Source organism: Cyprinodon tularosa, unplaced genomic scaffold, assembly GCF_016077235.1.
Source record: "Cyprinodon tularosa strain WSP-4 unplaced genomic scaffold, ASM1607723v1 ctg263, whole genome shotgun sequence".
In the NCBI taxonomy this organism is placed as follows: Eukaryota; Metazoa; Chordata; class Actinopteri; order Cyprinodontiformes; family Cyprinodontidae; genus Cyprinodon; species Cyprinodon tularosa.
Window position 1 is genome coordinate 755,933 of NW_024038967.1, and position 14,657 is coordinate 770,589.

Below are 14,657 nucleotides of genomic sequence, written 5' to 3' on the forward strand. Positions count from 1 at the left end.
ATACTTTATATCTTTAAGGACAAAATAAAGAACAAATCATAAAAGAAGTAAAATTAGGAGGAGGGGAATGTTTCTTTGGAAATGACTCAAATTACTGTATATGTGAGATATGTGTTGTTGTGCAACGTTGTGCTCCTGTTTGCCACAGATCGACCGCGTCAGTTTTTCCCCTGTAACATGTGGCTGTCTGGGAACAGGAGTCTGCTTCCTCCATCAGGGAATGATCCCATGAGGAGGTCTCTGTGAGGAATACTTTATTTTGAGTTTTGAAATGGATGTAGTCCAAAAAAGGATTAAATGAGGATCAGAATAAATGTTTTGACATAAGTCCTGCCCATTTATGTCCTAAAAAAAAAACCAGTATTTGCCTCACATATTTGGTTAAAATCCTTTTGTTTTTATTTACTGCTTTCCCCTCAAATAGGGGATTTTTTTATTTATTTATTTATTTTTTATTACAGATCGCTCCACTGAGCCAAAACAGCGAATAAAATCGGCTTTAATGAGTTGCAGTTTTCTTTCTGTTGAATACAAAGAATCAAGGCCCCAGTTCTCAATAATGATGTAATATCCCATAAACAGAGACCAGTTAATGGGTGATGTGTTCTGCTGGTTTGTTTGTTGTTTTGTAAAGCTCATTTTAGTAAAAGAACAATTCAAAGTGCTTTACATGGAAAACATTCAAAGAGTATTTGCAAAAGTGTAAAATGCACAAAAAGAACATAAAGGTCAAACAATAAGAATCCCTTAAAAAACGAAGAAGTAAAAAAAAAAAAAAAAAAAAAAAAAAAACAATATTCATGAATATTTTGAAGGAAAAAAATAACTATCCTCTTTACTGTAACCAGGTGTCTTTTAAAGATCACATTAATTAATAAACAGTGGAACACCGTGTCATCCTGTCACGGGTTGAGTGGAGGTTTTTGAGGACCCAAATGCAGAGACTGGGAGGCAGAGTGAATTTTGCAGATTTAATGGAGCAACTGAGGAAAAACAAAAGAATACAAAAAACCCAAAAAACCAAAAACATCAGGGAAAACTCACGTAGGAAGCAAGAGACGAGGGCAAACAACAATACAACCAGGAACCAGCACTGAGGAACTGCACAGGGAGAGTATATATGGTAGACAGAACAAAGACTGGACTAATGAGCTGACAAGATGCAGGTGTGGATGGAAGTGTCCAGAGGGAAACCAAGAGAAAAGGAAACAAACACAAGGGGGCAACAGAGAGTTACTAAGACAGCTGAATATAATGGAAAATAAACCGAAGATCAACAAAACTAATAACTGACAACTAAAAACTCCCAAAAGGGGTGAACCATGATTAATCCATCTCCAAACCCAGAAGAATCTGTCAGTTTAATGAAAAAGTACTCTGGTCAGATGGGACCCATGTCCCAAGCTAAGATCACCCTGAACAGACCATCCCCACGGCTAAACATGGTGGTGGTGGCATCAGACTGTTGGGGGTGGTTTTCTCTAATATCCAACCTTCTCTGTTCCTGTCACAGAGGAATTCAACCAGAGCATGATGCTGTAGTAGTGTGGCTTAGAACAAAACCGAAGTGCTAGTTGTCTTCTAGTACCTTCTTCCATTTTTGTGACAAACTGCAAACAGTTAAAATGTCTCCCTTTAATAATTGTTTCTCTTTTACCCCTTATTAACGTCCGTCCATCCATCCATCCATCCATCCATCCATCCATCCATCCATCCATCCATCCATCCATCCATCCATCCATCCATCCATCCATCCATCCATCCATCCATCCATCCATCCATCCATCCATCCATCCATCTTCTCCTGCCTAGTCCTTGTCAGGGTCGCGGTGGGGCCGGTGTCTATTTTCGGCAGTCTATGAGTGAGAGGCGGGGTACAGCCTGGACAGGTCCTCTTATTAACAAAAAAATGTTAAATACTTATCAAACACTTGTCCTGTAAACAGCTGCTTCCACCTGAGCAGTGGATCTCTGCAGCTCCCCCAAAGTAACCATGGAACGGCCTCTCTCTCCCTGAGTACATTGATTTCCATCATGTTATTGGAGGATTTGGAGGGTTTCAGCTATGATTCAGGCTCTTTTAAGTCTTTAATTGACTTTTTTATTAGTTTTCTCCTATTTTTATTGTGAGCTTTAATTATATTTTATTATCATTATTTTTCCATTTTTACTTTTTAAGATATTTTTTCAATTCCTTAAGTTTTGCTTTAAGACTTACTTGTTTTGGTTTTGCCTTAAGTCTATTAAACATTTTTGTATTTGGGTCTTGCCATATTAGTTAATTTTCTTCTTGTTGACATTAGTTAGGTGTTTTCTCTATCGACAGTGGGCGACAGTGGTGTTGGATGTAGGAGTTTGCCCTGAAATCGAAGGATTGACGGTTCAAGCTCCGACTCTGACTTTCAGTGTCGTTGTGTTCTTGGGCAAGACACTTCACCTGCATTGTCTACTGATGGTGGTCAGAGGGCCCGGTGGCGCCAGTGTACGGCAGCCCCGCTTCTGTCAGTGAGCCCCAGGCTAGCTGTGGCTACAATGTAGCTTGCCACCATCAGTGTGTGTGAATGAATGTAGTGTAAAGCGCTTTGGTCAAGTCTTCTAACTTGAATAAAGGTGCTATATAACTACATACCATTTACCATCTCTTTAGTTCATTTTTTTGTCTGTTTTTTCCTGATTTGTCTTGGTTTTGGTTCTTTAATGTCTTGTTTCATTTGTTAGATCTCTCCAGCAGTTTTGCTTTAGTCCAATCAGTCAAAATTCATTCATCTGCTAATCAACCAAGTCCCTTCCCCCTGTGTTCAGCCTTTGTTTAGCTGCTGTCCTTCCAGGTATATAGAGTAGCTTTCAGTTTTCTTTCACCCTTGATGGGTGAATACTAGTTAAATGTCAATTTTCCACTCCAGCTTTGAGCCCACTTCAGTTCTAAGGGTTTCTGTAATTAAACTCACCTTTCTGCCTCCTTCTGCATATGAGTCCATTAAAGTTTAATACTTACATTTTCATTTAAACTGGGTGAGTGAAACCGCTATTCAGCTCCTGGGGTGTGTTGCACTGACAAAGAGCAGATCATCTGCAAATTATCAAGGAGTTTAAGATTTGTTTGGGTAAAGCTTTCCAATGAACAGGGACCATGTTGAGTATCTTTCATGTAGAGCCCTGTCTGCACGGAACCATTGACATGATTTGTTTGTCTGTATAAGCAGGGGGTTAATGCCCTGCGGGTACTTTAAACTCTAAGAGAATCACTTTGGATGAGTTTTGCCTTAAATGGTCATATTGAGATTGTTATTGTTCTTTTTAAAGAAGGGGGAACATGTGTGGAAATCTTTTCTTAATTTGTTTTGTCTGAAACATATATCTAATGAGAAGGTTTTCTCACAATTTTTTTTGCCAGTAATAAAAACAAATGTCCAACTTTTTAGCTCATCTTGACTTTATTAACCAGCTACAGGCGATAATTGTTATTCAATTTGACCAGCAGATTGTGATTATAGTAATTAACTAGAACTAGAAGTCGTAGTTAATAATTAGCTCATTCAAATCAAGACTAAAACCAATGAATGATTATTAGTTAAATGATAATATCGGTATTCTGCCCCCTAACCATGGTTCTGTAGTCTTTTGCCCAAAGTTGGACTCCTCGAACTGTTGTTAAAATTTAGTTGTGTTTCACCAATTCAGTCATTTAGACTATGGATATCAGCAGAGTTATTAATCACAAGCCAAAATAAATTGTCTCTGTTTCTTCAAGGGGGTGAATTTGGCTCTGAGTGGTGAAAAGTTCACTGTATAAAAACATCACAGACTACCACAATGTAAAACAACAGTATCATAACATGTCTAATTTCTAATAATCCCTATTACAGTATTGTTGTATCTAATTATTATACAAACTCTACACTTTAATGAGAATAAGCACAAGATAAATAAAACGCTTATAAAGGGGGGGAAGGGTTCATTCACAGAGTCAGAGGAACGTTCAACTTTATGTTGAAATAACAACTAGTGCCAGCTATGAACAATGGATTGCAAAACTCACAAAATGGTCACTTCCATGTACATGTGATGAAATGAGGTAGCCAGGTGCTAACAATGCTAGCTGCTCAAATTTATCACATTAACTCTCAGGACAAATGGGGAAGAGAGAAAAAAGACACATATGCAGCCACACACACTTATTCACAAACACACTTCCTGAAGTCAGCATTCAGTTCAGAACCCTTTTGACACAAAAACCATCAAAATTCAAGAGTTTCTTTCATATAAAAACAAGCAACTATCTATTCTGTACCTTGCCCAACTTTAAAGTACCTCAATAAGCATCAGATAAGGAGGGGGAGAGGGGAGAGTTACTGTGTGTTGGCTCAGTGAAAAGGAGGGGATAACGTCTGGTTCAGTTAAGTTCAGGAAAACAGTCCATTCGTCCAACAGGCAGCTCTCAAATTAACTCAAATTAATGAAATGAGGCAGATCTGCAGGTCTTAATTTGATCACTTACAGCACCTTTGAGAGGACGTCTCCTCAGAGTGGCAGCTGATGTCTTCATTGCAGCAGAAACTGCAGAGCTTCAAAACAGCGGCCAAACCAGTGGGGCTCGTTTCAATGATTTCAATGATGTAGATCTCCTGGTTGGCTACCAAGAGCAGGAAGGTAGGTTTATGATGATGAGCTCCTCCAGAGCTCCTGAGATGTGGCAGGCAGATTTCAGCAAGGGAGACTCTTCCAGAGTTTCCAGGGTTCAGTCAAGAGCAGGTTGGCAGGCTACAGACGATGAGCTCCTCCAGAGCTCCTGAGATTCGGCAGGCAGAGTTCGGCAATGGAGACTCCTCCAGAGTCCCAGGGTTCAGTCAGGTTTCTTCCTAGAAGCAGAGAAGACACAACTGATCAGGTTCTGGTTCTGGTTACAGTGGAGTCAGAGAATCAGACAGGCTGGTTGGCTCTGGGTTGCTGTACCGTGATTAACAAACACTCTGGCATCAGGGCGTTGTCCACAGCCCACTTAAGTACTGGTCCCCTGATGAGCAGATGAGAATAAGCTGGTGAGGGCAGCTCCAGGTTCAGGAGATCCAGTACGCCCTCTGGTGGAGGAAAGTAGACAGCACCCCAGATCCCAACAGAAAAACAAATTAACAGGAAGGGATCCTCGGCGCCCTCTGGAGGGCAAGCCTCTGGATCCCAACACTTTTATAGATTTGTCAGCTATAAATCTAGGTTGTGCACTGGAAAGATTATCTCGAAATAAGTAAAAATGTCTTCAATTAGGTGAATTTTCCTTTACTTGAGCATAGATAGAGATAGTTTGCCAATGGAATTAGTATTTTTACTCTTATAACAAGATAATTTGATAACATGGACTTTAAATAATACAATGTAATTGTGATTTCTTGTTTCAAATCTAAATTGTCTTGTTCCATTGGCAAGATGTCTCTTTTAACTCCTCACTCCAAGAACAGATGCAATTATTTTAAGAAAAAATTACTTAAGTAGATTTTGACTTTTTTCCAGTGTAAATCTTCTGTTTTACTATATCCCAGAGATTTTCTACTAGATCAGTTGTTGACCTCAGGGGCCATTAGGGTGCAGTGAGGTTGTCTTGTTCATTAAACCTGTTTGAGACTTTGGAGCTTTGTGGTGTATTTTGTCTGGAAGGGGAAGGAGACAATCAGCAGAAATTTAAAGGCAAGCTGCAAGGCAAGTTTTAGAATACGATAAATCCACACTTACAAATAGGTAAAAAGGGTAAAAAAAAAATATTTATTTATATATATATATATTTATATCCTCAGTATAAGATAAATAGATGTATGTCCTTTCACTGGTTCTGTTCATAGACAGGATTTCTACACTGGAAAAAATCAAAATCTAGATAAGTAATTTTTTCTTAAAATAAGTGCATTTGTTCTTGAATCGAGGAGGTAAAAATGACATTTTGCCAATAGAACAAGACAATTTACATTTCATTTAAGAAAATACAATTGGGTGGTCTTATTTCAAGTGCATTTTATTTAATTATCTTATTTTAAGAGTAAAAATATTCATTCCATTGGCAGATCATTTAATTTACCTACTCAAATTAAGGGTAAATACACTTATTTTAAGACATTTTTACATATTTCTAGATCGTTTTTCCAGTGTAGGGGCAGTCAAGGGCCAGAGGGGGTTTGGTTTGGGAACCGGCAGATCTCATCCTTGCTTTTTGCCAATGATGTGGTTCTGCTGGCTCTCTCTTGCAGTTCACAGATGGGTGTGAAGCGGTCAGGATGAGAATCGGCTCCTCCATCTCCAAGTAGATGTGTGGGAAAAAATTGATTAGGCCATATATCATTATTTTCAGCTGCCTGATATAATATCAACTGTCAGTTCCTAATATCGATTAAAAAAAAAACAAAACTTTAACTAATGCAATGAGAGAAAATGGGCCACCTCTGCACCGCCACTCTGGCAGACAGAACTATGGAGCCCTTTTGCTGTGTGGCACAGCGCCATATCTGTAGATTCTAACCACAAACAATATGGATAAAAAATTACTGAATGATCAAAATCTTCTAATGAAAATATACAGCACTTACTTTTTTATTTATACATTTAATTTCTATAGCTGGGAAAATATCACAATATATAGTGATATTGCAATATCATGATAATATCGAATTGTGACCCAAGTATCATGACACGAGTTGTATCGTGACACCCATGCCGATACTAACCCCTATGTTCAAGGCAATGGTTCTTGACTGGGAAAAGTTGGTTTGTCCCCTTTCTGGTAGGGAGGTTCCTGCCTCAAGTGGAGGAGTTAAAGTATCTTGGGGTCCTGTTCACGAGTGAGTGGAGATTGGAGATGGATATCTATAGACTAACGGTGCGGCTGCTGCTATAATGCTGACGCTGCACTGGTCTGTCTTGGTGAAGAGAGAGCTGAGTAAAAAGGCCAAAAGACCCAGGACACGCTGGAGGGACTGTCCCTCGGGAAGCCTGGGAGTTCCTCTGGCATCTGGGGAGAGAAAAGTCTGGGAGTCTCTGCCTAAACTGCTGCCCTTCATCTTTCCTGATGAGCAAGAAGAATATGAGCACTATAAACAAGATAATTACTTTGTTCTTATCCTAAATGTAAATTATCTTATTCCATTCTTGGATTAGCTTATCTGCTCAAATCAAGGGAAAATACATTAAGTTAAAGAAAAATTTACCTACTTAGATTGTATTTTTTCGGACTGCATCTTTCATATTATTGCCAAAATCTGATCCTACTCTGAAAAATTTTCCATCTGACGGAGCCTTATAATCTCAGATCTAGCCAAAAAGTTTTTTTTTTTATTTGTATTTATGTTGATATAATAAACTAGCGCAGATTCTGTCATATTATTAGTCTGTTGAGAAGATCTCACTCAAAAACAAGTCAAATCATAATCTCAGAAAGAAGCTTGTTTTGAGAATATATATCATGATTTAAAGAATTCTTATTGCACTGATTTTTCTAAGTGGTATCTTCTCAACAGAATGATAATCCACCAAAAGCTGTTCTTGCTTCATACATCAACATCTCAAAACAAGATCAAAATGAATTGAAACTTACAGTAATTATGCTATAAATGTTAGGAATCCAGTTTGTGTGGTCTGTTTTTGTGGTTGTTTGTGTGTTTTTCTCCCTCCACCACCAGGTGGTGCCCTGTCCTCGCTGTCCCTCCCTGCACACCTGTGGCTCATTGGATCATTATCAGGAGGAGTATGTTAGCAGTGGACTATCACTACCTCAAGGCCGAGTGTTTGCCAGTTTTGGGTACTCTGGCCAAGCTGAGTTTAGCTGAGTCTAACCTAAGCTTTGTTTCTCTAACGAGTTTTTTGTCTTTGTTCCCCGGCAGGAAGCTTTCCTGTATTACTGATTTTCTGGACCTTCTCTCCCCTGGAAGGAAAAACCAAGTTACACTGAGCAGGGGAAAACCTCCACATGTTCCGTTGAAGTACCCATCGGAAATCTGAGTGACAGTCCGCTCCATTACTCCTCCGGGTCCAACGCTTGTCTACCTGTCCACCCTCCAACGTGTGCACTATTCTCTGGTTTTACCACACAGACTGGATTCATGGACTAACAAGGCCCCCCTCTAACGTGAGTCCCATTCTTGAAAAATCTAAGTGCTTCCAAGATTCCCACAGTACCTGAACTGACCACTGAAGTTCCCTTCTCACTTCCAGTTCCCGGTTACCAGCTCACTGAGTTCCATATCCAACTCCTGTTTTACCCACCTCAATAAACCTGTTAAAGCTGCAGTCTGTAACATTGAGAAGAGAGCAGACTTCGACTGAAAATTTGAAGAAAAACAGGTTTCACGCCACTCCCCCACCCTCTCTGCTTCACTCATGCCCCACCTCCAAGCTCCACCCCTCTCACAGCATCTGTGCGGCTACCGCATGCGACCAGAAGCGTCGCTTTCGCTGGTGGCTGTCGCTCCGCCATGACTTCCACGCGCGTCCTCCTGACTGCGGCAGCCGGGCGGCAGCGGCAGGTTCAGCGGTGAGAGGGAGGGGGCGGGATTCAGCGTGTGTGAGCTGTGATTGACACTCCATCATACGCTCCTCTGGCTGTGATTGGTTGTTTTGTCTCGTCCCGAAATATTCTTTCCAGATTGCAATACAGGCAGTAGGCGGGACCAATTGAAGCAGTTTTTTTCACAGATTACATATCACATGTACTGCTGTCTGGGCATAGGGACAGTTTTAGCCAATATGACAAAAAAGTGATTTTTAAAATCTTACAGACTTCAGCTTTAAACCTTTTCCGTGATCTCTGAGTGGTTGTCTCTGCATGTGAGTCAGATTCGTAAAACCGATCATGACAAAAAACAGATGTGTAAAACAACTCACTTCAGAGGGGGAGCAATTTTTAATTATTTAATAGATGTTGCATTTCATTTATCAGTACTAATTCTTTTGTTATTTTTAAATGCAAAAACTGAATTGCCTCTGTTACCTTAATTCACCCAACAAGACCTCATTGAGATCTAGGTGAAAAACCTATTTTTCAGCTGGCACCAGCACATAGAAGTTTCCAAATAACCACAGCATGCATGAAAATGCATCTAAGAAGTGCAAATAAATGACAATAAAATAAAAATGAAAATAACAATCTAAATATGATTTTAAAGTGGTAGTAGAGACAGAATAAATGCATTTAGATGACATATCCCACATGCAGAGGCCTTGTATACATTTTTTTTTTTGCCATAATTGCTGATTTGACATGATTAAATGGCAAGTGGTAATAAAATTGGAAAGTAATGGATTTTTCTTTTCCATCCATTCTGAAACACTGTCTCCCAAGCAGGGTGCCGGTTCCTATCTCCAGCTGTCTACGGCAGAGTACACCCTGGACAGGTCGCCAGCCCATTGCAGGGCAACACAGAGACAAACAACCATTCACGCACATCTAAGGAGAATTTAGAGAAGCCAATTCACCTAAAAGTCATGTTTTGGGACTGTGTGAGGAAGCCGGAGTACCCAGAGAGAACCCACACATGCTCAGGGAGAACATGCAAACTCTATGCAGAAAGACCCCAGACCAGGAATTGAACCTGTAATCTTTTTGCTGCAAGGCAGCAGTGCTACCCACTGCATCACTGTGCAGCCCACATCTTTAATTAATGCAAACAGACTAGCATGCTGTGAAATGTCAGCTGTGCTGCTGTTTTTCAGAGCAGTCCTCTTTCTCTGACTGTGACTGGCTGGATGTGCTGCAAGGGGCCGCCTTTGGAGATGGTTAACAGTTACTGTACCTTTTGTATCTCTGCTTCTTTTTCTGTGTCCTCTTCTGCCTCCTTAAAGGGGGACGCCTTTTTTTTTGTTTGTTTTTTGTTTTTGTTTTTTTACATTGGGCCCTTGTTTTTACGTTATTACATCATGTTCTACTCCCATATGAGTTTTGTGTCATTTGGAGCTGTTCTGAAGATATTCTGTTAGGTTATATCCATGTAACGTCTTTCTAACTGCAACAACTTGAAGGCACAAACTAAACATAATTTATCATTTATGGTAGGCCAGCATTCATAACATGTAGGCGAATCACTGTCCCCCTCATGAGTAGAGCATGATGTAATAACGTAATCATGATGCCAATGTAAAAAAAAAAAAAAGCTGTCCCCTTTAAACCCCAATCAGCCTCGGCAGATGGCCACTCACACTGAGCCTTCTGGTTCTGCTGGAGGTTTCTTCCTGTTAAAGGGGGGTTTTCCTCTCCACTATCGCTACAAGCATGCTTAGGTTGAGGGATTGCCTTTGAGTCAATGAGTTAATGCAAACAACGTTTTTACATTAGATAGACAACTTTTAACCATTTTGACTGTATGATCTGGTTGATTTTCTCTGAATTGAATTGTGCATAAACAGCTAGCCCCAGATACATAGGAAAAACAATCCTTTGTTATTCTTATAAAATTTCCAACTGAATGTTTTTACTGCAGTTTTATATGTTTTTAGCAGAACCAGCAGTCATTAGTGTAAATTAAAAAATGAAAATAGTGACTATCTGCTGTCAATTCTGTATTATTTTTCCTAATATATCAAATTTATTTTTTTCCCTTTAAGTCTTAATGTTTTCCACGCGCTCTGTTTGTACAGAGTTTTTGCTTTCTGCAGCGGAAGCCTTTATTGGGAACATGAAGAGATGCCCTAGAGCACCATCTACTGGACAGTGTAGCCATAACACCTCCTATGATTTAATCGACATTCTCATTATTTTTACAAAAAAGGATAAAGTAGCTTTTGACAAACATATGTTCCCTCTGAGTGAAACAGAAAAACATTTGATTTCTCTCTGTGTAATCTTTTACATTGAGTGTAAACCTCTGAGAGGCGCAGTTATTCAATAACAAGGTGAGTAAAAATGCTGTACATGAACAAGATGTAAAAGAAAGAGGGGGGAAATTTACATTGCAGTGGCATAATGGAGGTAGGTAAAGAAAAGTTGGAGTTCAAACAATCGGATGATGTTTCATTCCAGTTTAGACAGCTCAATCACTCTCTAAACAAATCGAACTAAATGTTGCTTCTCCATGTTTGGTTCTGGGTGTCCAGGCTAGATTAGAGCCAGAGGACCTGAGGGGTCTAGTCAAATGATCCACTGACAAGTCTGTAATCTAATGGTGTGCAGATTGTATTTAGGCCTACTGTAAGAAATTATCAATGCAGAATATTGATATACTGGAGGGATAATGGTATTTTATAGATTACTTTAAAAAAAGAGAAAGCAATGTTACTAGAAAGTGAAAAGTAAAACAATTTAAAACGATTGGGAAAACATGAAAATGAAAGCAAGAAAACAATAAAACAGTAACACTTCAGACATAAATACAAAAAAAACCTGAACACTAAGATTTTGGTTTATTTGTTTGATTTAAACCTTCACAGAAACACAGACCATGCCTGCTTATATGATGGAGACTTTTCCACAAGAACTGTATTGGAAAAGTGTAAACTCCAGACTTTACATTTTTTAGATTGCTCAAACCTGAATTGGATTACTCTACATTAAACAGAAATGTTTTAAAGCACATTTAAGAGTTTTACAGTTTTCTTTTTTCAGACTAGAATTCCTGATGTTATTTTCATATTCATACTTTCATATGTCAACTAACTACCATAAAATTGAACTTACTGTAACTGTAGATTTTTACTTCCCTAATGTCTCGATTGCATAATTAAAGGTTATTTATAATGACTGGTAATTTTGGAAGGGTTGGATTTAGGTTTGGGGGTAGAGAGAGATAATGAGGGCACCTCGCAAACCTCCATTCTGACCTGAAATCATAATGTGACCATAAAGTCTTTTTTTTTTTTTTTTTACTTTACTTAAATCTCTACAAAAAATGTAAAGGCAGGGGAGAGCCACATATTAATACGGGCTGAATAATAAAAAAGCCAAAAGGAGATAGCAAGAGAACAACAGAGCAAGGAAATTTTTAAAAAATAAAAAGAACATCGATAAAATTCAAAAGCAAATGAAGTTTGAGGTAATTTATAATGAGTCAAAAAAAAAAAAAGTGGGTTCTTTTCATTAGTTTTCTTTTGTGCCTTTGAGTCATTACTCAGGGTGCAGAATCTCAATAGCGGAAGTGGTAATAATGATTAGATTAAGAGTGGGTTATACCTATTTAAATGACAATTTATATTTAATAGGGAGGAAAAATAAAGATACATTGGAAGGATGTGGAGAAAAAGAAAATGTAGAACATGTACTGATGAACTGTAAAACTTCTGAACATGAAAGGGAGAAAACGAGAAGGATGGTTGGAAAGACAGGCCAGGAATGGAGTCTAAAAGGAATACTGGGAAATTAAGGAAATATAAAGGATATTCACAGATTAAGGAAAGCATTATTTATTTATCTACAGAATACAAAATTAAAAAAATAGAATTTGATGTAAAGTAATGTTGCTATACACTGATGTACAGTCGGTGACGGTATGCACCTTAAAGTTGCATGCAATCCGCCATAATAGAAAAGAAGGAGAATCTCATGAGCATAAAGGAATTGTAGGTAATGAAAAAGTACATAAGTTGGCTAAAGAAGCAGTTAAAGCAAGATAAATTTAATATGATGTCCCATTAAGTAGAGCAGAAATAAAAGTAATTATTAAAGATAAAATAAATAATATATGGCAGGAGAGATGGAATTTAGAAGAAATTTACATAAAATACAGAAGGAGGTAATCATAAGAAATCATAGTATAATGAATAGGAGAGAGGAAGTATGGATAAACAGGTTGAGGACTGGGCATACTAGTTTAAATAGTGGTTTAAAATTATAGGGAAACATCCATCAGGTGATTGTTCTTATTGTGGGGAAACAGGAGTAGAACATGTGTTCATTTATTGTAGAAAATATATATATAAGAGAGGAAAGAACTGGAAAGGGTAATGGGGAGTTCAGTAAATATGGTTCATTTATTAAGGAAGCATCAATCACATGATATAGTTAAAGCACTTATTAAGTATCTAAAAGACACAAAATTAGATGAGAGGATTTAGTATGTATGTGTGTATGAGTGTATGAGTGTATAAGTATGTATTTATTTTTTTTATTTTTATTATTTTTTTTTTTTTAAGATTTGAAGATTTATAGGTTTTTTTTTTTTTTTGAATTACATCTCCGTCCAGTTGATGGCGGCAATACACATAATCTATAAAGTGCCATAAAACACCAAAGACCACAGTGGGTGGAGGATGTTAGACCGGACAGAGTGGTGATTTGCACAGATTCTAAAGCTGCAACAGAAAGCATTCACTCAAGAGGAAATAATAGGAAAGACCCTGTATTAGAAATTTATCAGAGTTTGTTCAGGTTATTTAGGTATGGAACAGATGTTCAGTTCTGTTGGGTTCCAGCACACAAAGGGGTGAGAGGAAATAAAATAGCAGACAAGATAGCTTAAAAAGCTTTAGGAAAGCAGAATATAGATCAGATCCCGTTTGGAAAAGGGGAAGGTAAATCAATACTTAAAAAGAAAGAAACAGAATTTTGGCAAAAGATATGGAATGAAGATAAAGGGAGAAGATTATATAGGGTTCAAAAATCTGTAATTGTTAAAAATTATGGAGAAAGAAACAGAAGGGAAGAGATAATTTATACTAGATTAAGAACTGGACACACCTACTTGAATGAGTTTTTGTTTGTAGTAGGGAAGAGAAATAATGATTAATGTGAGGGTTGTGAAAGAAAAGGAAATGTGGATCATGTTTTCATGGATTGCATTAAATATGCAACTGAAAGAGAGAGGATGAGGAAAGTAATTATGGAAAAAGGGAGAAAATAGAGTATTAAAAAAATTTAGGGACAGATGGAGATAGGGAAGAAAGTTTTGTTATTCATAAAGCATTGTTTTTATTTTTACATAACACAAAAATAAAAAATAGAATATAAGAGATGGAACTATAGAGCTACACAATCATGTACGGTAGGTGGCGGTATGCACCTATGAGCTGCAATCCGCCATTCAACATAGAAGAAGAAGAATCTGAGGAGCGCCCTTGTTGGGTGGAAGGCCGGAAAGATTGCATGTGGATGGTCGTTTGGTGCATGGCGCGTGTTTTGAAGCTGCTTATGGAGAAATGTCTTGGGCCGTGAGTAGTGAGGAAACAGGAAGCGATTCTTGTGGGATGGAAGAGGGAAATAGTGACAATGAAGGTTGGAAGATAGCAACATCAAAAAATGAGAAAAAGCGGAAAAAACAGAGATCAGTTCAAGGGGAATCTAGTTCAGAACAATCCAGTGATGATCATTCCATACATTCCACAGCACAACAAAATGAATTCAAAGTCATATTCAAAGTCGTTAATCAGGCAGACTCTTTTACAAATTGGAATCCGGTTCACTTAACAAAAACCATCAATAAACTTGTCGGAGAAGTCAGAGGTGCCAGAATTCTGTACAGTGGAGACCTGCTAATTATCTGCAGAGACAGCGCCCAGCAAGGCAAAGCAATACGGATCAACAAAATTGACGGGATAAGAGTTCAGTGCAGCTTAATGGAGAACAAAAAGTTCAGCAGGGGAGTCATTGGAGGAGTTCCTCTAAAAATTTCTGAAAAAGAGATTCTGGAAAACATAAGAGGTGCAAAAGTAAAAGAAGTAAAACGGTTAAAAACAACAAGAAACGGAGAAAGATCTGA